Below are 19,755 nucleotides of genomic sequence, written 5' to 3' on the forward strand. Positions count from 1 at the left end.
CCTTGAATGGTTCCATATAGAAGCATTTGGTTCCCCAGCTGATGAAGGAAGCATTAAAGGCTGCACATAAGCCTGGGAAAACACATGATCTCATTCCCTGACTTTTTCGTCTTGCAGCTTTGTCCTTTTCAATACAGGCTGGATGTATTTACATTATAGCAGTGTTCTGCTTAATTCTATTTAGAATTTTTCATTCCGAAAGTTTTTAGCTAAAACGTCCCTTGATTTAAAAGCAGGAATGATTTACACCACTGCTCCACAGCTGGGCATTTAAGGCAGTGTTTCTCCTCCTCACGCTGTTGACACTTTGACCACAGCGTCCTTCCCTGTGGGGGCTGCTCCACGCACTGGAGGATGCTGGCAGAATCCCTGGTCCCACCTGCTAGATGCCAGTTGCATCTCTTTCCCTGTGTGCCAACCAAAAATGTCTCCAGACATCCCCCAGCGTCCCCTGGGGGCCAAACTGTCTGTGATGAGGAAGGGCAGGTGGAGGGGGCCAGCCATACCTGCTGAGATGCCACTGTGCCTGGGAGCCACCTCCCCTGCAGGGGTCTTCCGGGCCCTTATTTCATCCACCTGTGGAGGGGCAGAGGTCTGGGTGCCTGGTTTTGTACTGGGCACCAGCAGCGGGACTGTGGTGTCGAGGGCTGCACGTTCTCGGCTCCCACAGACGGCACCAGCTTTCCCCAGTGAAGGACCGGTTTACACCCTGATGTGTGGGATCCGAGAGTCGGATGGCTCCGGTCTCTCCAGGGCTTGGTGTTCCTCGTAGGAGTGCTCTGGTGGGTGTGTATGACTTTAAGTTGTATTTTCTGATGACTAATGACATTTGGCATCGTTTCAAATACTTTCCTTTTTTTCCTTTTAAATGGAAGTACTGGGGATTGAACCCAGGACCTCCTGCATGCTAAGCCTGAACTCTACCATCGAGCTCTACCCTGTCCCCCACAAATACTTTACTTTTGTAATTAGAAAAAGAATAAATGTATGCGCGTGTGTGTGTGTGTTTGTGTGCCCGCACGTGCGTGCAGCCACAGAATCGCAGAGGGCGTTGAGCACATCCAGCTGCCTTGATGGCTGGGCCAGCACCTCGAATGGGCAGCCCCAACCCCTGAGTCCTACTCAGAAACGGGCCCCTTCCTTGTGCATCACAGGCCCCCATGCCCTCCCTGATGCCCACCTCTGGCATCCCCTTTCCACCCCAGAGCTGGGAGACAGTGCAGCAGGGGAGCCTCTAGATGGCACTGAATCCTGGAGATTTAGAAGGCATGGCCCTTCCAGTCCCATCCGTGGGCGCATCATGACCCGACTTTGACCTGCTTTGCAAGCTGAGCCCTGCCCAGCGCCTGAGTTCAGACACACCGCGGGAGGAATCCTGTGGGCCAGAGGTGTGTGCGTGCGCACGTGTGGTGCACAGTGTGTGTGTGTGTGTGCGTGTGCGTGTGCACGTGTGTGCGCGCCGTGGGGTGTGTGTTGGGGTGAGCGGGGAGGGGAGGTGTTTCAGGACAGTGGGTTCTCGCTGGAGATTAGAAAGTCGTGCTTGAATCTCCTAGAAGACAACAGTTCACCTGAAGGACACACTCACAAACGATTTCCAGCACAAAATTCAAAGGCACACAGAGATGCAGAGCATAAAGCAAGGGTGCTTCTTCCGCTCTGTCCCCAACCTCTACGTGCCCCGTGCCTGCAGCGGAAACACACACAGTGACACAGAATGCATTCAAGGTGTGCGCCGTGCGGGGGCACCGCGGTGGCAGAGGGTCTTACCTGGTCCCCAGGAGCACCTCTTCCCGCTCCCGTCGAGTCCACCGCCCTCATGCTGTGGATGGTTTCTTGCCGCCACAAGAGATGGGGAAGTTCTGGGAGGTGAGGCCCCCCACACCCGGCCCCGGCCCCGGCCCCGGCCCCCCCCCCCCCCCGCCTGCTGCCACGCTCTTTGGCACACACGTTGGTTTCCTTCGCGTTTGCTCCAAGGTCGGCTATTTACAGCTTTGGGTACAGCCCGTCCAAAAGGGATTCCCCTTCCTTTGAAAACTGACTTGGGGTTTCTCGGCACCGTTTCCTTTTCCATTGTTGATGCTTTATCCAAATGGAAACATACCGTAAATAGACTCAGACAAAAATCATAGTTTGCCCCCACCCCCAATTATTTGAAGAACAAAAGGTCAGATTTCTTTAATTAGATTTCCTATTTTAGCCTTTTTCAGTCTCCGGTGCTTCCTCGCAAGGTAGGTGCTGGGATTGGCGTGTGCGGCTGGGATCAGCGTGGGTCTGGACTCACAGCTCTGTGCCTCCAGCCGCCTCCAGCCAGACATGCTCTCCTGGGACACGGATCTGTGCGTGTGCGTGTGTGTGCCTGTGTGCACATGTGCACGCGTGTGCATGTGTGTGTGTGTTTAAGAAGATCTGATACCGTTTTCTGGGCAACAATTTGGAGGAAATCGGTCATTACCAGTAGGGTGGGTGGGAAAGAAACCCTCTATTTTTTTAACCCGTGGGACAGCGATGCTGGGTGACCCCTCCCTGCATTTCTTGGATGTACGTGATCTCGTTGGCCGGGAGTGTGCGCAAGTCTTCTGTTTCTCTGAGGTCTTTCATTTTGGCAGATTGGCTGACTGGGGTTCATGAAGAAATGTCCACATGTGTTCAACTTCCCCGGCAAGACTGGTGGCCCCTGAAGGCCTCTCAGAGGGCAACTTTTGAGTGTGGTATTGATGGCAGGAGGTCTAGGGGGCCTCACAAGCCCCCTCAAATCCAGAGCTGGCATCAAAGCCAGGGGTGAACTGCTTTTGGGGGAGGGTGGTCTTCTCATGCCTTCAGAACTGGGCAAGGGCCTTGGGTCCGAGCTCCTCCACCCCAGAGTGACTCACTAAACTGCCCTGAGTGCCTTCTTTGAAACGGAGACGGTGGTGACCCTTGATGTTACTGTGGCCCCCCCTTTGTAACTGCTCCTTCCCTGTCCCGCTGGTGATGTGGTGAGTGGCAGGACCCGGAGGCCGCTGCCGGGAGCTGCACAACCTCAGCTTCTTTCTTCTCCCGGATCACCTGGGGAGCCCCAGGAGCCCTCCCCAGGACCCACGGAATCCCCGCTGCCTGCCTGGTGACTGCGCAGGAGAGCCGGACCCGCCTGAGTCACGAGGCTGCTTTCTCCCCGGCACTGAGTCATTCTTAACAAGGCCTTCTGACGGGCAAATGGCTGTCATGACCCAAGATTCATCTAAGCCTGCAGGTACAGCCTGGGGGAGGGGGGAAGCACACAGGCTGAGGGAGGGAGGATCCTGCAGAGGAATCATGGGTTAGGATCCTGACTGCCTGAGGGCCAGGCCCACGTGGATATGCGAGTCAGGGGACAAGAGACAGCAGAGAGGTCGCTGGTGAGTCAGGGCATTTCAGCACCAGTAAGAGTAACTCCTGGGACCCTGAGCTTTTTTTTTCTTTTTAATTGAAGTGTAGTTCATTTACAATGTTAGTTTCTGGTGTACAGCAAACTGGTTCAGTTATATACATGTAACTGCAGTTATATATACATATATTCTTTTTCAGATTCTTTTCCATTATAGGCTGTTACAAGATATTGAATATAGCTCCCTGTGCTATAGCGTGAATCCTTGCCATTTATCTGTTTTATATATAGTGATGTATATCTGTTAATCCCAAACTCCTAATTTATCCCTCTCTCCCTGCTTTTCCCTTTGGTAACCGTGTTTGTTTTCTATGTCTATGAGTCTATTTCTGGTTTGTAAATAAGTTTGTATCTTTTTTTTCTGGATTCCCCATGTAAGTGTTATGATGTTTGTCTTTGACTTCCTTTACTTCATGTTATAATTTCCAGGTCCATCTCTGTTGCTACAAATGGCATCATTGCATTCTTTTTTATGGCTGAGTAATATTCACACACACATATATATTTTATATATATATACACACACCACATATTCTTTATCCATTCGTCAGTGGACATTTAGGATGCTTGCATGTCTTGGATATTGTAAACAGTGCTGCTATGAACACTGGAGTGCATGTATCTTTTTGAATTAGAGTTCTCTCCAGATATATGCCCAAGAGTGGGGTTGCTGGATCATGTGGTAACTCTATTTTTAGTTTTTTAAGGAACCTCCATACTATTCTCCATAGTGGCTGCACCAATTTTCATTCCCACCAACAGTGTAGGAGGGTTCCTTTTCCTCCATACCCTCTCCAGCATCGATTATTTGTAGACTTCTTAATGATGGCCATTCTGACAAGCGTGAGATGGTACCTCATTGTAGTTTTGATTTGCATTTCTCTAATAATTAGCAGTATTGCGCATCTTTTCATGTGCCTGTTGGCCATCTGGATGTCTTTGGAGAAATGTCTATTTATGGGACCCTGAGCTATGAATCTCTTTAAAAGATGATCATTATAAACCTGACCATCTTCATAAAGCCCTAACAACCAGCTGACAAATGTTCAATCATATTAACCACTTTTTAACTTCAAAATCTCTTCCAGCATTAGTTCAGATTTTCTCCTTGAGTCCTGTTTTATTTCCCTGTCATATGTTATAGTTTTTGCCACTATCTGGTTTTCTATGCAGCAGCATAATCCTCTCTGGTGTCCCTTTTTTATGTATGATATGATGTGGTAGAAGAACCATGGGCTTGGAGCCAGGACACCTGGTCTGAGTCCCCTGAAGCTTTAGGACCAGAGGGGAACCCTCCCATCTCTCCACCTGACCCTGCTGTCTCCTTCGGGAGGGAGGGGTGATAATCCGACCTTCTTCAAGGGTGTGGAGCCTAAGATAAAATCAGTGTGCATGAGATTAAAACAAAACCCATCATGTATTCTGCAAAGCACACATTATCTTAGTAGTTCCCTCATCATTTCTGGATCACCATGAACTCAAGTGGTTTCCAGCCGCTCATGCTTATAAACAGTGCTGTAGCTTAAAATTTTAAAAATTTATTATTAATTAATAGACCTTTTTAGAGCAGTTTTAGGTTTATGGAAAAATGAGTCAAAAGTGCAGAGTTCCCAGAAACCCCTTCCCACTCCCTCCCACAGCTCCTCCTGTTATTAGCATGTGTCCAAGTGCTGTATTTGTTACAATCAATGAGCCACTATGGATACATTATTATTAACTAAAGACCTCATTTACATTAGGGGTCACTCTTTGTGTTGTACTTCGTATGGCTTTTGACAAATGCATAATGACATGTATTCACCATTTCAGAATCATGCAGAATAGTTTCACTGCCCTAGAAATCCACTGCTGTGGCATTTTTGCACAATGTCTCTGCAGTTCATTTGGTTATTCAGTGACTTCACTGGAGTCCTAGCAAGGGGTATGACTACCTTTGTAATTTTCATCACACCTGGCCACTTTGCTAAACATCCAGGTTACATTTGTAGCACCTTGAAAATATAGAAATGTGTCTGTTCCCGTATGACTCCATAATACTGGATTTAATTATTGTTCCTAGCTGGAGATTAAAGACTTTATTTTAGAATAACTTTTTATCATCAAAGCAATGAATGCTTATTCAGAATCCCAACCATCCCTGTATTTATTCATTGAACACCAGTTTATTAAGTGCCTGCTGGGTTAGGACCCCTTCTGGCTCTGGGGCTACATAATAGAACCAGATGGCCATGGGTCATTGTCTCCAAGGAGTTCACATTTGGGCAGGCAGGACAGATGATAAGTAAGCAATTTTAAGATATGGCAGTTAGTGAGAAGTGCCCAGGGGTAAGGGGTGAAGGGGTAGACCTGTGGTTTGCCACCTGAGTACTAGTTAGGAACCCCCCTCCACCCGCCAACCCAAACCATGGACTTTCAGATACATCTGGGAACCCATCTGGGATAGGCTGACTCAAAACACAGGGCTGAGGGCGTGAAAGCTTGCAGGCAGCTCTGGGTACATCCAGCACTGAGTCTCTCCAGGTGGACAAGTGCGAGAGCGGAAGTGGCTTTGGTTTTGGACAGGTTGGCAGAGAAGTCCTCTCCTGTGAGGTGCACTTGCTCAGGGAAGCTGGGTTGGGGGAGCGCTGGGACACAGGGAACAGCACTGCGGGCAGGGGAGCACCTAGCAGAGCTCTGAGGCAAGCAGGGCATTCTGGTTCCCACCCTGAGTGTTGGACTCCTGAGACCTCTTCACTGTCATGGACATGGAATTGCTTAGGGACCAGCCTGGAAACAGGGAGAAAAGGAAAAAAGGAAGAAACCCACAGAGCTTCCTCCCACAATCAGAGCCTTAGGAGAGCCCCTTCCCCACTCCCGGAGGGCTCCCTGTCCACCCTGATGAGCGCCCTGGGGTGGCAGCTGGTTGAGTTCAGGCCACTGGTGGGAAGAAGAAATGGTCAACTCCCCTTCGGTTGGGTGAGCCTCTGAATTCTGGCCTTTTTTCCTGGTCGCCTACCTGCCGCCGTTTACTTTCCAGAGTGCTCATGAATTCTGTCCAGGTTTTATAGCTGCGCTTAGTGGGAGAGACAGGACTGAAATGGGCAGGTGTTACTTTTGTCTCTGTTTTACAGATGAGAAATGGTACTGAACGGAACATGTCTGGGACATTCACAGGGCTTAAGAGGGGGCCTGCTGGACCTGAGCCAGGGCTGGACCTCTTGACTCGCTGGCCCCCACCCCCATCACCCCCTGCCCACCTGCTCCACCCTAGTTTATTTCAACAGGCTCCTGCTGTCAGACACGTAGGCTGGTTCTGTTTTTAATATGATGAAATATGATAGAATTCCATACCCGCAAGTCTTTGAGCACATGTCTGTTTCTGGAAGTGGACTTGTTGAGTCTAAGAGCGTGAATACCTTTAAGACTTCAGTTAAAAAATGAGCACGTGTTAGGAAGTGTTCAGCAGGATGTCTGTGCTGTCCTCAGATGTCCTTGGTGACCTGCCCCTTGGGGTGAGGGGGTGAACGGCTGGGGATTGACTTGACCACACTGGACCCTGGGTGGGGAGCACTCCAGCCTAGGGTCCACAGTCTAGCGAGACCCTGCAGGGGAGGGGTGTACCCGCCTTGCTTTGGGCGTGGCTTTTGCACCTGGAGCCCCTGCTGGGGCGGGGTGCCCCCAAAGCCCTGGGCTATCGGCTCCCAGCCACCCTGCACGTAGCTGGTTCAAAAGTCGTTGTCCTAATTTGACCCCTTTGTGCATCACCCCTAACTTATTAAGCCCCACATCTGCATAAATTTCCTTTTAGTATTGAAAGGTCATTGCTATATTTGTCTTCTCCCCAAATGAGACAAGAACCTTCTCACTTCCCTGTGGTCTCGCTCTGGCCTTCCCACCCCTGCCCCCGACATCTGTTCACACAGTTGTATCTGGAGTTTATTCCCACATCAGTCTGCATAGTGGGCACTGCTGGTGCCCCCCAAGGGCCCTTCAGAGGGCTGAGAGCTGCCTGCTAACAGCTCCCAGGCCCCCATGGTCTGCCTCGCCCTGGACAGCCTTTGGCCAGTTACTGACCACCGGTGAGCTGGTCAGAGCTGGACTCCAGCCGCTCCCTGCATTTCCAGCCCAGTCCTGCCTCCCTTGCTCCCCTGAGCCCTGCAACCCCTTCACGAGAGCCTCTGCCAGGCTCTGCTGCTGGGAACTTGGCCTGAGGCACGAGGAACATAATATTTCGGACTCACGGCTAATTTTGACCACACTTTTTTCTTTTGCTGAATTTTACACTGATCCTCACTTATTCTATCCTCCTGCCTTCTTCTGGTTTTTTTTTCTTCCTGCCAGAGTAAATGCCTCAAAGATTTTCTCAAATAGGCCCCTGTGGAATAAGTTCTTTGAAATCATGTGTGTATGAGAATAACGTCACTTCCTCTGTAAGTTACTTAGTTTTTCGTCACAAAGCTCACTATTTTAGGTTAAAATGCTTTTCCTTCAGAATATTCAAGCGGTTCCCCGCTGTCCCTCTGACAGCCCCGGTGAGAGTTTGGTTTTGTTCCGTGGTAGGTGCTGTGGCTGAGTCGTGTGCTCTAGAAAGGCACGCTGAGGCGCCGGCCCCTGGCTCCTGTGCGTGGGCCCGTGTTTGGAAGAAGTGTTGTTGCAGATGCAACTAGCTAAGAGGCGGCCAGACTGGAGTGAGGTGGGCCCGAGTCCAGTATGACTGGTGTCCCTGTAGGACGAGGAGAGGAGACATGGACACACCGGGACTCGCTGTGTGATGACGGAGGCAGAGATGGGGTGGGGCCTCCCCAGCCAGGGACCCCCAAGGATGGCCAGCAACCCCCGGAAGCTGGCGGAGAGGCCCAGGACACAGTGGCCCCCTAGAGCCTTCTGGGGGAGCCTGGCCCTGCTCTGCTGTTGGCCTTGGACTTCTAGAACTATGAGAGGAGACACTTCAGTTGTCGGAAGACAGCCAGGTGGTGCCGCTTCACGCAGGCGGCCCGGGTAAACCAACACAGTGGGTAATCCACATTTTCCTTTTGGGAGATTTGAAATTTCACTTTCTTCCAACCCTTATCTTCTAAGTATTACTATCAGCAGGGTGATACTGTCTCCCTGGGGGTTGGAGAAAAGGCCTAATGGAGGTGGTTGGGGTGAATTTTAGGAAGACAGAAACTTCTAGTGTGCACAGGGCTCACCAGCCTCGCCTCCCACTCTCAGCCCCGCTCTCACTTCCTTCTGGGTGCTTCTCTTTGGTGGGAAGCCAGCTGCAAACAACTGCCCTCGGAATGCTCGGCTGGTCAGAGCTGCAGGGAATGCCCCCGGTGGGCGCGAGGCCACCCACCGAGGAAGGGGGTACGGGTGGGCAGAGATGCTCGGGTCCGGGCTCCAAGGTTGGGCATGCAAAGCGGTTGTTTTGCTCTGCACTCGCTGTCTTGCGGCGGGGGGTCCTGAGTACCCCAAATTCCCTGCACGGCTCCTGGTCCTCAGCTGAGCAGTGCCAGTCGGGGGGCGGGGATCTGGGAGGGGTCTGCTCTGATGGTTTCTGGAGGAGAGAAGGAGCCACAAGTCGAAGGTGCCTTCCCAGCCCCTACGTGGGACCCCCGGGACTTGATGGCTTCTCCTATCTGCCCTTCACCCCACCCTCCAACACCCACCCGGGGCCCACCTCCTATTTTTTCAGCGTTGAAGAGGCCCTTAGACCCACCACGTTCTTTTATCAGCTGCTTAATCTCAGTGGGTTGTTCTGAGGAGGCACCTGGCGGCCCCCCCAGTTCTCCACTTCGTGTGGCCATCACAAAGCTCTTTGAACAAATCAAGAATTTCACTCCCAGCCTCCTGTGTTCTGAGATGTGCTCAGATTCTTGCCTGGATTTCTCTTCTGTTTACTCTGATGCTGATGGGGGAGGAGGGGGAAACGGGGGGCCCACATCTTACCAGAGGCTGCGTGGGGGCAGGGAGGGGCAGGGAAGTCCCTCCCAACAGCGGCGGCTGGGGACTGCTGCGGATTCAAGGAGAACCAGCGTTCAAGGCCCCAGGAAGGAGCTGGGGCCACTGTTGGGATTTTGCACAGGAAAAGCCAAGAGCAGCGGGCCAAGAGAGGACGTGCCTTTGAGGACCCCCGGGGGTGTGAGCCGCAGGTGGCGTGGCGAGGCCCTGGGGCAAGTGGCTGGGGTTTTACATCAGCACCTGTTTCCTCCCAGATTAGCAGGAAATGGTGAGCACTGTCGGGATGGAGAGGACCCGGGGCCTCATCCGTCGGGGAGAAGCCTCCTTGCTGGAGAGGCCGAGCTGTGGCTGCCCTCCCCGCGCTGAGGGACCGCCCTTGCTCTGGGCGGCCCTGGGCTGTCGGAAGGGAGCCTAGACTTTGGACAGAACAGCCCGTGGTCCAGGAATCTGGAAGATTCTGACTCTCTCTGGGACGGTGTGGTCAACTGAAATTTGCAGACCATCCTCAGACCTCATTCATGCCAAATGAGCACCGCAAGATTTTTGGATGGTGCCAGTCAGGCACTTGGCTCTGTGGGGTGTGGGTGTCAGGGTGGGAGGGATGGTGTCCATGCACGTGCACCAACGACTTCTCCCTGCAGATCACCCGGGAGGCAGCCAGGGTCTCGGGGCGTGACCTGCGTGGCCAGCTTCCCACACCTCACCCTGTCCCTGCTCGGTCTGGGGGCCCTGTCTGTCCAATGTGTGTGTGTTGAGGACGTGTTTTGTGGCAAGTCAGGGGCTGGGCACCTGCTGGGGGTCACGGAGGTAGAAGAGACTCAGCTTGTGCCCATTTTTGACTTATTATCCAGATAGTATTTTAGGGAGTCCCATCTGTCTACCAGTGAGTGTCAGGGTTCTCCAGAGAAACAGAACAAATAGAATGTGCATATTTCTCTCTCTCTCTATGTATATATAATATAATATATAATATAATGGTTTATATATATATAGAGAGAGAGAACAGATACTTATAGCACAGATTCCTATGATTCATGAATTTTATATATATATATATGTGTATATCCAACTATCTATTCTTCTTAAAATCTAAAAATCTAAAATCTGCAGGGCAGAACAGCAGTCTGGAGACACAGGGAGGAGATGATATTGCAGCTTGAGTCCAGAGGTAGCCTAGAGGCAGAATTCTCTCTTCCTCAAGTAACCTCAGCCTCTTCTCTTAAGGCCTTCGACTGCTTGGACGAGGCCCACCCACATTATGGAGGGAAATCGACTTTACTCCAAGGCTACTGATTTAAATGTGAATCACACCTGAAAAAATACCTTCACAGCCACACCTGTGTTTGACCAAACTTGGTTTTACTGTAGCCCAACCAAGTTGACACATGAGATTAACCATCCTAACAAGTAACCATTAAAAAGGTTGAATGCAACCAAGGCATGACTGGGCTGGGGGGGGCGTGGGGGCGTGAGGTCTCAGTTTCCCTGGGGACTGGGAAGAGCCACTTGGAAGAGGGGTGACACTTGGAGGAGGGTCTCAGGAGGCCTGACAGGCCTCCATGCTTCATTCCCAACCCTTGCCTTTGGCTGGGCCACCGAGGGGCCGGGGATGGGGAGACCCTGAGGCTTGCTTTGTGGGCGAGGGGCCCGCCGGTTCACGTGCAGCTGTGCTGTGCTCAGAGGGGCCACAGGGGTCCCCTTGCTGGGCTCTTGAGACTTGAGGGCTGAGATGCCAGGACCCTGAGCCCTGGTCAAGCTCTTTGCAGAAGCATCGAGGCCCACCGTAGGGATACCCAGAGTGCACCCTGGCTGCAGACGTAGTCAGGGTAAGACTGGTGGAAAGCTGCCCTCTCCCCCAGAGCCCGGCCATTTTCTGCCAGCTCTCCTGCCTTCCCAGGGGCTGGAAGGCCAAACTCTTAGGGGGGAGGGGGAGGGGAAGGGGCAACAACTGGACTGATGGACAGCACATTAGCCTGCGTGGCGGCCTCATTTCTGTTCCAGCATCTTCCCCAGCAAGTCACCAGGGGGACCATCTCCAGATGCCCAAATCCAGAAAGATGGAAAACCTTGTTTAGGGGCAAAGTGTGGTGCCGGTGTTCCCCCCCAGGAGCCGGTTGTGGGTTCGCACATGTGTGCAGAGAAAACATTCTGGTTTTCTGTGTTGGTTCTCACTGTGTTATTTGGAGTCTGTCCAATGCCTTCCCAGTGAAGTTTCATTTTCCACTCATCCCCCCACGTTGTCCAAAAGGGCCAGAACTTCCCAAGCTGTAGGGTAACGTGTTTGTCGTCTTTGAGAGGATAAGACACTCGCTAAGCACTTAGCCCTTGAGTGGAGACGCTACGTCACAGCACGAGTGGCAGCAGGGCCGGGCCCGCCGGGAGGCACGGCCCTGGCTGGGGGCTGTCTGTGTCGCCAGAGGCAAGCTCGGCTGCCAGCGCTCACTGGCCAGGAGTCAGCTCCCCCGAGGGATGTCTGCGCGGGGCGGGGAGGGAGGACCACACAGCTAAGCTGGCCTGGTATGTCCTGAGTTCAGGGTCAACTGAGAGGAGCATCCAGTATCCGCATGACTAGCCCACCTAGGGGCGTCTTCCACCCCCTGAAACGTCTTCAGGTCTGTGATGAGGGGGATGGATGGGGGGATTGCAGCTTACATCTACAAAGTGACAATTATTCGTGAGAAAGACCCCAGTGGCAGGAGCCTGCGGTCTTACGGTCTGTGCCCTGGGTTAAGTGCGGGCCTTGGGATGCAAGTGGCTGGATGGGCAGTGGGTGGACCAATGCAGAGAGAGAGGAATCTCTACCATGTTCTGGAGCCTTCTTGAATCTGTGACCACCCGTAACAACCCCCGGAGAAGAAATCCTTGTTCTCCTCAGAATTATGTTCTGTGATCTCTGAATGAGCAATATTTTCATTTTTGGTGGATTGTGGCTCAACATCTGGAAGGTTTACCTGGACTCCTCCCTGGGAGTGGGACAACCTTGCTCGGGCCCCCCGGGGTGGGCTCGTCCTGCGGCCGCGGTGGGCGGCGGGGCCCCAGCAGCTGCTCGGATTACTGACGCTGTTTCCCACTGAGGTTGTTGGAACAGGTAAATGATGACATTTCCAGGAGAACAGCCTACGAAGGAGTACAGAATGCATTCCTGTATCCAGTTCGCACCCCCAATCCAGGGTGCTGGGGCTCCGGGAAGGGCACCCACTTCAGCTTCTTTAACCAGTGCTCACCTTTCAATGTGGCCATTCTAACATCATTCTGAGAAACAACCCTCGAATGAGGACAGCTGCTCTGGGTCCTGCTTCTGCCGTGAAGGATCTCGGAGAAGTTACGTGACCTCCCTGAGCCTCAGTCTCCTCTTCTATGAAGGAGCAGCGAATCCCTGAATCGTGATGCCATTGGGAGAATTAGACAAGAGAATGTGTGTGACCTAAGAGAAATGGATGGAAATGTTACAAGAGGTTATGATGATGATGGTCTAATCTCCTGATATTATAACTTTAATATTTTTTAGAAAGCTTTTCCTTCTGTGAACAGAAATCTGCCCCGTGTGTCTCACACTCGGTAGATCTAGCTTGCATCTTTGGAACAAAAGAAAGCCACTCCTACCTCCTCTTCCAAGTCACCACCCTCTTAAAGATCTTGGATTTGGCAAGTGCTTTCTGTGGGTCCATCTCTTGCATCCCACGTTAGACATACTCGGTTCTTTTCCACCGTCCCCCAAACCATATGGTTTCAGTGCCTGCCACCACCTTAGTTTCATTGCCTGGACACTCTTGGATCCTACAACTGTCTTAAAAAGTTATGTCCAGAAGCGGAGCGAATATTCCAAATTGATGTAGCATAAAAAGAGGGCTCGATCCAACTGTGTTTTTGCAGCCCTTTATTGTGTTTTCTCCCTCTTGTTAAAGCAGAGACCTTTTCTATGGTCCACCTTTTCTGCTGGAACTTTACCAATGCCTCGTAAAGTTGGCTGCATAGATTGGATGAGTAATATATGTCATGGACAATAATAATAATTCTCTTCAAGAGTGTGGTGAGCCGAAGCTGGCTTTTACCCTCTTCTGAGAACCAATTGTTAAATAATCAGAAATTTGAGGGATCTGGTTGTTAAACTGTTGCTGCCTTGGAACAGCCACGGTGGGAGCATTTACACCATGGAAACTGGCAAAGGCTACAAGCCGCGATTTTGACTTTCCTCTCAAAGAGATGGTTTACCAGCAGCACACAGATGAGAAAAACCTGTCACTCATTCCTGGAGAAAAATGAGGAAGACACAGAGGATAACATTTTTTTTTTGCTTTCTGGAATATATGTATTTTTCTCAATAAAGAATAAAAGCCACTCTGGGTTAAAGGTGGGCAACTGACAATAATCACAATATTCTGAGGCGCATGTGTAATTGAAACGTAACCTCCCTCCACCCGCACGAAGGCTTTGGTTCAGCCAGGAAATTTTGCTGAGAGAATGTAAGGCTGCAGACACTCGGGCTGTGACCCCGCAGGTCTTCCTGTCATCATTTTAGACACTTCTTTACTTTAAAGAAACTGGGCTGAGAATGAAATTCAGCTAATGTTCAAGTTTAGTTTTCTGAAAATAACTTGCCACTTGGGAAGGTGGTAAAGAGTGTTGATCTCAGCTGCTTGGCTGAACTTCCTCGTAAAGTTTTAACTTCACCAAGCCCAAGTCTAGGCACAGTGTTTCTTAAGGGCTAATTCATTCTGTGGGTGTTCCTTAGGTTCTGGAATTTCAGGGTTCCAGCCCTAAATTATTCTTTTAGGGAGAACCAGCCTCTCTTGAGAGGCCTCACGCGGCGGAGCTTGGCTGATATGCAAAACATTGAAAGACTTAATTTTTTTCTTTTCAAAATAGATTCAACTTCAGTAAACCTTAAGCCAAGCCTCTCGCAGATGGCAGACAGCTTAATTGCTGTGGTTAAACTCGCCTGACATTTTTTGGGAAAACTTTGGGTGTTAGAATAATCCATCGGACCTGGAGGAAATAGCTTCCAACCCACACAGAGACCGGCATGTGGACCAGCCTCTCAGTGTGGTGGCTGAAGCTTTGTCCCAGGATGTTCTATTTTTCTCCCTGCCCTTTTCAGGCTTGCTTGAATGGCTTGCAAGTCCAGTGTGTATCGTTTGGGCAGCAAATCAATAGAGACCCAAGATGAAGTGACTCAGCATCGCTGTTTCTGCCTGCGCCCCATCTGTGCTCCGGGAGCATCTGAGAGGGGGGATGACAAGGTCAGTTGACTCTATTCATGTATTAGCTTCATTTATTTATTGACTTATTTTTAAAAATTTGCAGGCACCGTGTGCCTCTAGGTAGCTCACATCATGGGTACCTGATGGCATGAGCTGTGAATTGCAAGAGACATCACTTCTTTCTGGAGTGCCACCCATATGGCGGGCACGTCCGAGGCTCTATTCTCTTGGAAAATTCATTTTCTGCCTCTGTCAATAAGGGGTATCTTCTAAGTGAAAGATTTCTGCTTCAACTAGAATTTATGATTTGGGGACTCAGAAAATATTCAGCATGGGTGTTCGAGATTTGCAAATACTATTACATATAAAAATAGATAAAAAACCAAATTTCTTCTGTAGAGCACAGGGAACTATACTCAATATCTTGTGGTAACCTATAATGAAAAAGAATATGAAAACAAATTCATGTATGAACGTGTATGACTGAAACATGCTGTACACCAGACACTGACACATTGTATACTTCAATGAAAACAAAAAGGTGATTGCACCCAAGATTCCTGCCATCTTAATGGCAAAGTCAAAGACAAAACCCAGAGGAAAATGTCCTTGTTTCCTTTAAAAACCAAGGGCTGTGGAGTTTGATTACATTTTTATAAACCGTGTTTATAAACACTTGCAAACACCCCAGAGCACGAACAGTCAACCCATGTTTGTACTATAAATGGATTTGTTTTAACCGGTTCTCTTATGTGTGTCACTGTGCAGATGGATGACAGTTCTTGGCTTTGACCCCAGCTTCTCAGAATCAAATGTGCACAGTCACTGGGCAGCTGCAGATGTCCTGTGTCACCTCGGACACATGGCGGGAAGAAAGAATCCAGGGTTGGGGTGGCGCCTGGTGGGCACAGTGGGACCTGGCCCTGAGCCCAGAGGAGGAGCTGAGGAGGGAAACAGGCGATTTAAGTGGTGGTCATTGGACATTTGACCGGATTTGTTCACAGAGTGGGCAGGACACCCTCGAGAACCCCCAGGCAAGGGCCCAAGGGTGGGCTGTCATTAGCAGGGTAGGATGGGCTCTGAGAAAGCGTGTGGCCCAAGCTGGTGTCCAGAGTTGGTGGGAGCGATTAGCAGTGTTTGTCCAACTCATGGTCCTCATCAGAGCAGTTTGGAAGATGAACACCCCTGCCCTCAGATCACTAGAGGGGGTTGTTCATGTGGATCACAGGCAGTGATCCACATCCAAGGGCTCTGAGAAAGACGTGACTGAAACCATATTACATCCACTCACGTGCTGTAGACAGGGCTGGCTTTGTAATTGTGCTCAATTTGGAGATGGAAACGTCGAGGCTCAGAGAGCCCACTGGATCGCCCAGCTGGCACCTCAGTGCATCTCAGCTCAGGAGACAGACCACGGGACATCCTCACTTTATCTTCCTCTTTTCCTCATTGCCCATTCTGGGGTGCCTCCATCAAGGCTGCTGTTTAACCAGTTGTCATTTGTTTCATTAAATACATTCAAGTGTTTTTCTCTCACAAGAGCCATCCCTGCTTGGACACGTTCCTCTCACAAAATACCTTGGTGGTTGCTGGTGATCTGCTTGCCTTCCCTTTACCTTCACCAAGAAAATCAAAGATTGAAGTCCCTTTGCAGAAGAGAAACTTTCCATTTATAAGCTTAAAAGGGTTCATTGTCATTAGGAAGTTTCGGGCTGCCGGCTAAGGAGAATCCTAGTGAAAAAGGCTTAAATACCAAAAAACTACGTAGTAAAGCCCAGAGGCAGCACTTCTGGATTCAGTGGCTCAACGATGACATTCAGGACGAGGACCCCTTCCCTCTTTGAGTTGTGTCCTCCTTCACCTTGTTCTCTTCTGGTCAAAAGATGGCTGCTGCTGCTGCTGCTGCTCCAGCCATCACCTCAACACACAGACCATTTAGAAGCAGCCCCATTTCCCCTCACATGACTTTCTTTATCAAAGAGGAAAAAGTTTTCTAGATACCTCTGCTGTTCCCCAGGTTTCTTCCAGCTCACTCACATGCTCAGTCAGGCCACACCCCCTCACTGGGGTGCTTGGTCCCCTGCACGCTGTACTGGGCAGGGGGCTCTTCCCTCAGTCTCATCTAGGTTCCCATCTCTGTGGCCCCTTCTTCTTTTGTCTCCTTTCCTGAGCTGAGGATTGGAGTTCTCCTTGAGGTTTGCAGCCATCCCTCCTCTGTGCCTGGGGTTTTCTGGGCCTCCCAGGTATCTTTCTGGGTTCTTCAAGGCTCTGGACCCAACCACAGAGGTGTGGGCCACAGGGGTCCGTTTGCACTTCCTCCTGCTCTCTCTTCTCCTGTCTCTGACTCCCTGGGTCACATGACACAGGAGCTGGGTTTCTGACATTTTCAATTTCATGTTCTTCTCTTAACAGTAGCTTGGTCACCATAAGGGAAGGGGGATCCTCCCTTCCCCAGGAAGCATCTCGAAGATCTGACCGCTCTCCGCTTTGAACGTAGAAAATCCTCCTTCTCAATAGGAACAGACTTTCAAGGGACAGTCCTGCTGAGATGCAAATAAGCCACTTGGCAGTCAGAGCTGAGTTACTGAGTAAAGTAATTTGTGTAGAGCACGGAGGCGAGTTTCTGGCACATCCGGAGCCCTCACGGGAAGTAGCTGCTGACGTGATGATGATTATGAGTGAGAACCCCTGGGCTTCAGTGTCACAGTCAGTCCTGCCCTGAGGTCCAGACGAGAAGGGCCTCACCTTGGCTTCCTCGTGGGGCCAGGAGTCTGTGGGCCGAGCCTGGCCCCCACTTCTAGACCGTGCTCCCGGTGCTAGGGGCTCTGGAATTCCCTCCCTGGTGGTCCCAAGACTGCTTCTGCCCGGGGTTGCCCTCCCCAGGGTGAGCCTGTGGCAGACCCAGCGGGCGGCTGCAGATTGGCTGTTTGTGGGATGAGTGATGGACATGCAAATGAGCTGCACATCACAGTGCGGGAGGTTTCTCAGGGGGTGGACAGAACCGGGTGAGGGGAGAGCGAGAGAACGGACGGGGGTGGCTGTGGGCCAGTGGAGGGGCCAGCTCCTCCCACGCCACCCGATTCCAGAACTCCTGGGACTGTGAGTCATCTTAATTCATCTCGGGTTTTCCAGGCTGTTCCAAGGTATATTTATCAAGGTGGACGGCTAGGGCACAGCTTGGCACTTTGTCCACTTGACTGCTCACTTGTAAATGTTTAAGTGTGTGGTTTGCAGGTCTCCATTGTTATTCACCTCCAGGACCCCCAGCCGTGTAAGGGGTGGGCCTGATGGTAATGGTGTCCCTAAGCTGCCATTATTGAGGTGCCTTAACCATTGACAGAGCTGTCTCAGTTTACACTATCTTCTCCAATTGCTCTTATTTAACTTTTAAAACGACCGCCGACGGGGGTGTTGCTGGGATCCCCACTTGACAGGGTTGAACGCTCTGAAGCTAACACATCACGTAATCCCACCGTGTGGTTTACGTTTCTTTCCTAGAAGAAATATGATCGAGGCTTTGCACACATGGGGCCAGTGTACACCCAGCGCTGGGAGTTCCTCCGTGCGGCAGACCGTCCTCGCTGGTCCTAAGGAACAGAGTGGCTTTGTTTCTTTGATAGATATGCTCTCGCAGCTGCCATCCTTCACGTGCCTCCTAATGGCCTTTGGAAATGTCACCTCCTAACAAGGACAGGACGCTTGGCAAGAAAACCTCTGCAGAGATGCTTGTTCTCAGAGCTGCTCCAGTTCTGCCAAAGGCGGAAAATTACAGGACGTGGTTCCCGCTCTCCAACTGGTGAGGAGAACGGAGGAGGAAATGCAGAACAAGAGAGTATGTGTTTTTAAAAAATGTACTTCTCAACAATTTTAATTAAAAAAATTAATAGGAAATGTATTCACACGGCTCAAAATTAATAAACCACAGAAGGTTCTTCCCTCAACACGAACCCTCCACCTACCCACTTTTCTTTGCTGTTGACAATCAGTCTTACTCATTTCTTCCGGAGATATTTTACGTATATAGATTTTATACATATTATATATACATGTAAATATATGTATGTATATTTTATGTATATGTAAGTCAATAATATACGTGTACACTTATATATAATATACAAACACATTTCTTCTCCCTTTTACACAAGTGGTAATACACTTAAAAAATAGACTTTAGACTTTTTTTTTATTGAGTTATAGTCAGTTTACAATGTTGTGTCAATTTCTGGTGTACAACACAATTTTTCAGTCATACATGAATATACATATATTCATTTTCATGTTCTTTTTCACTGTGAGCTACTACAAGATCTTGGCTATATTTCCTTGTGCTATACAGTATAAACTTGTTTATCTATTCTATATATACCTGTCAGTATCTATAAATCTCAAACTCTCAGTCTGTCCCTTCTCATCTGCCTCTCCCCTGGCAACCACAAGTCTGTATTCTATGTCTGTGAGACTTTAGACTTTTTAATTGAAGTTTAGTTGGTTTCCAATGTTGTGATAGTTTCAGGTGTATAGCAAAGTGATTTGGTTTATATATATATATATTTCAGATTCTTTTCCTTTATAGGTTATGACAAGATATTGAATATAGTTCCCTGTGCTATACCGTAGGGCCTTGTTGTTTATCTATTTTATATATAGTAGTTTGCATCTGTTAATCCTAAACTCCTGATTTATCCCTCCCCCTCTTTCCCTTTTGGTAACCATAAATTTGTTTTCTATGTCTGTGTCAGTTTCTGTTTTGTAAATAAGTTCATTTGTATCATATGAATGATATCATATGATATTTGTCTGACTTATTTCAATTATTATGATAATCTCCAAATCCAACTATGTTGCTGCAAATGACATTATTTCATTCTTTTTTATGGCTGAGTAATATTCCACACACACACCACATCTCCTTCATCCATTCATTGGTCAATGGGCATTTAGGTTGCTTCCACGTCTTGGCTCTTGCAAATAGCGCTGCTATGATCATTGGGGTGCATGTATCTTTTCCAATTAGAGTTTTCATCAAAAATAGACAGTTTTTAAGGTAGTTTCCAGTTCACAACAAAACTGAATGAAGGTACAAAGGTTTCCCATGTACTCTCCGTCCCCACACACCTACAGCCTCTCCCGTTATCAACATCCCCCACCAGAGCGGTACATCTGTTACAACTGCTGACCCGACGTTGACTCATCATCACGCGGAGCCCCTGGTTTACATGGGGCTCA

General features: G+C 49.7%; 1 long non-coding RNA gene across 1 annotated transcript; it reads left to right on the top strand.

Moving 5' to 3' along the window:
- The first annotated feature begins 2,217 nt into the window (after positions 1-2,217).
- LOC123612884 (uncharacterized) lies at positions 2,218-19,258 on the top strand. The gene is made up of 3 exons (XR_006720152.2): positions 2,218-3,229; positions 14,424-14,565; positions 18,025-19,258. It is a non-coding gene; the product is annotated as an uncharacterized LOC123612884 (long non-coding RNA).
- Positions 19,259-19,755: the final 497 nt, after the last annotated feature.

The sequence above is a fragment of the Camelus bactrianus genome, chromosome 1 (genome assembly GCF_048773025.1).
Source record: "Camelus bactrianus isolate YW-2024 breed Bactrian camel chromosome 1, ASM4877302v1, whole genome shotgun sequence".
Classification (NCBI taxonomy): domain Eukaryota; kingdom Metazoa; phylum Chordata; class Mammalia; order Artiodactyla; family Camelidae; genus Camelus; species Camelus bactrianus.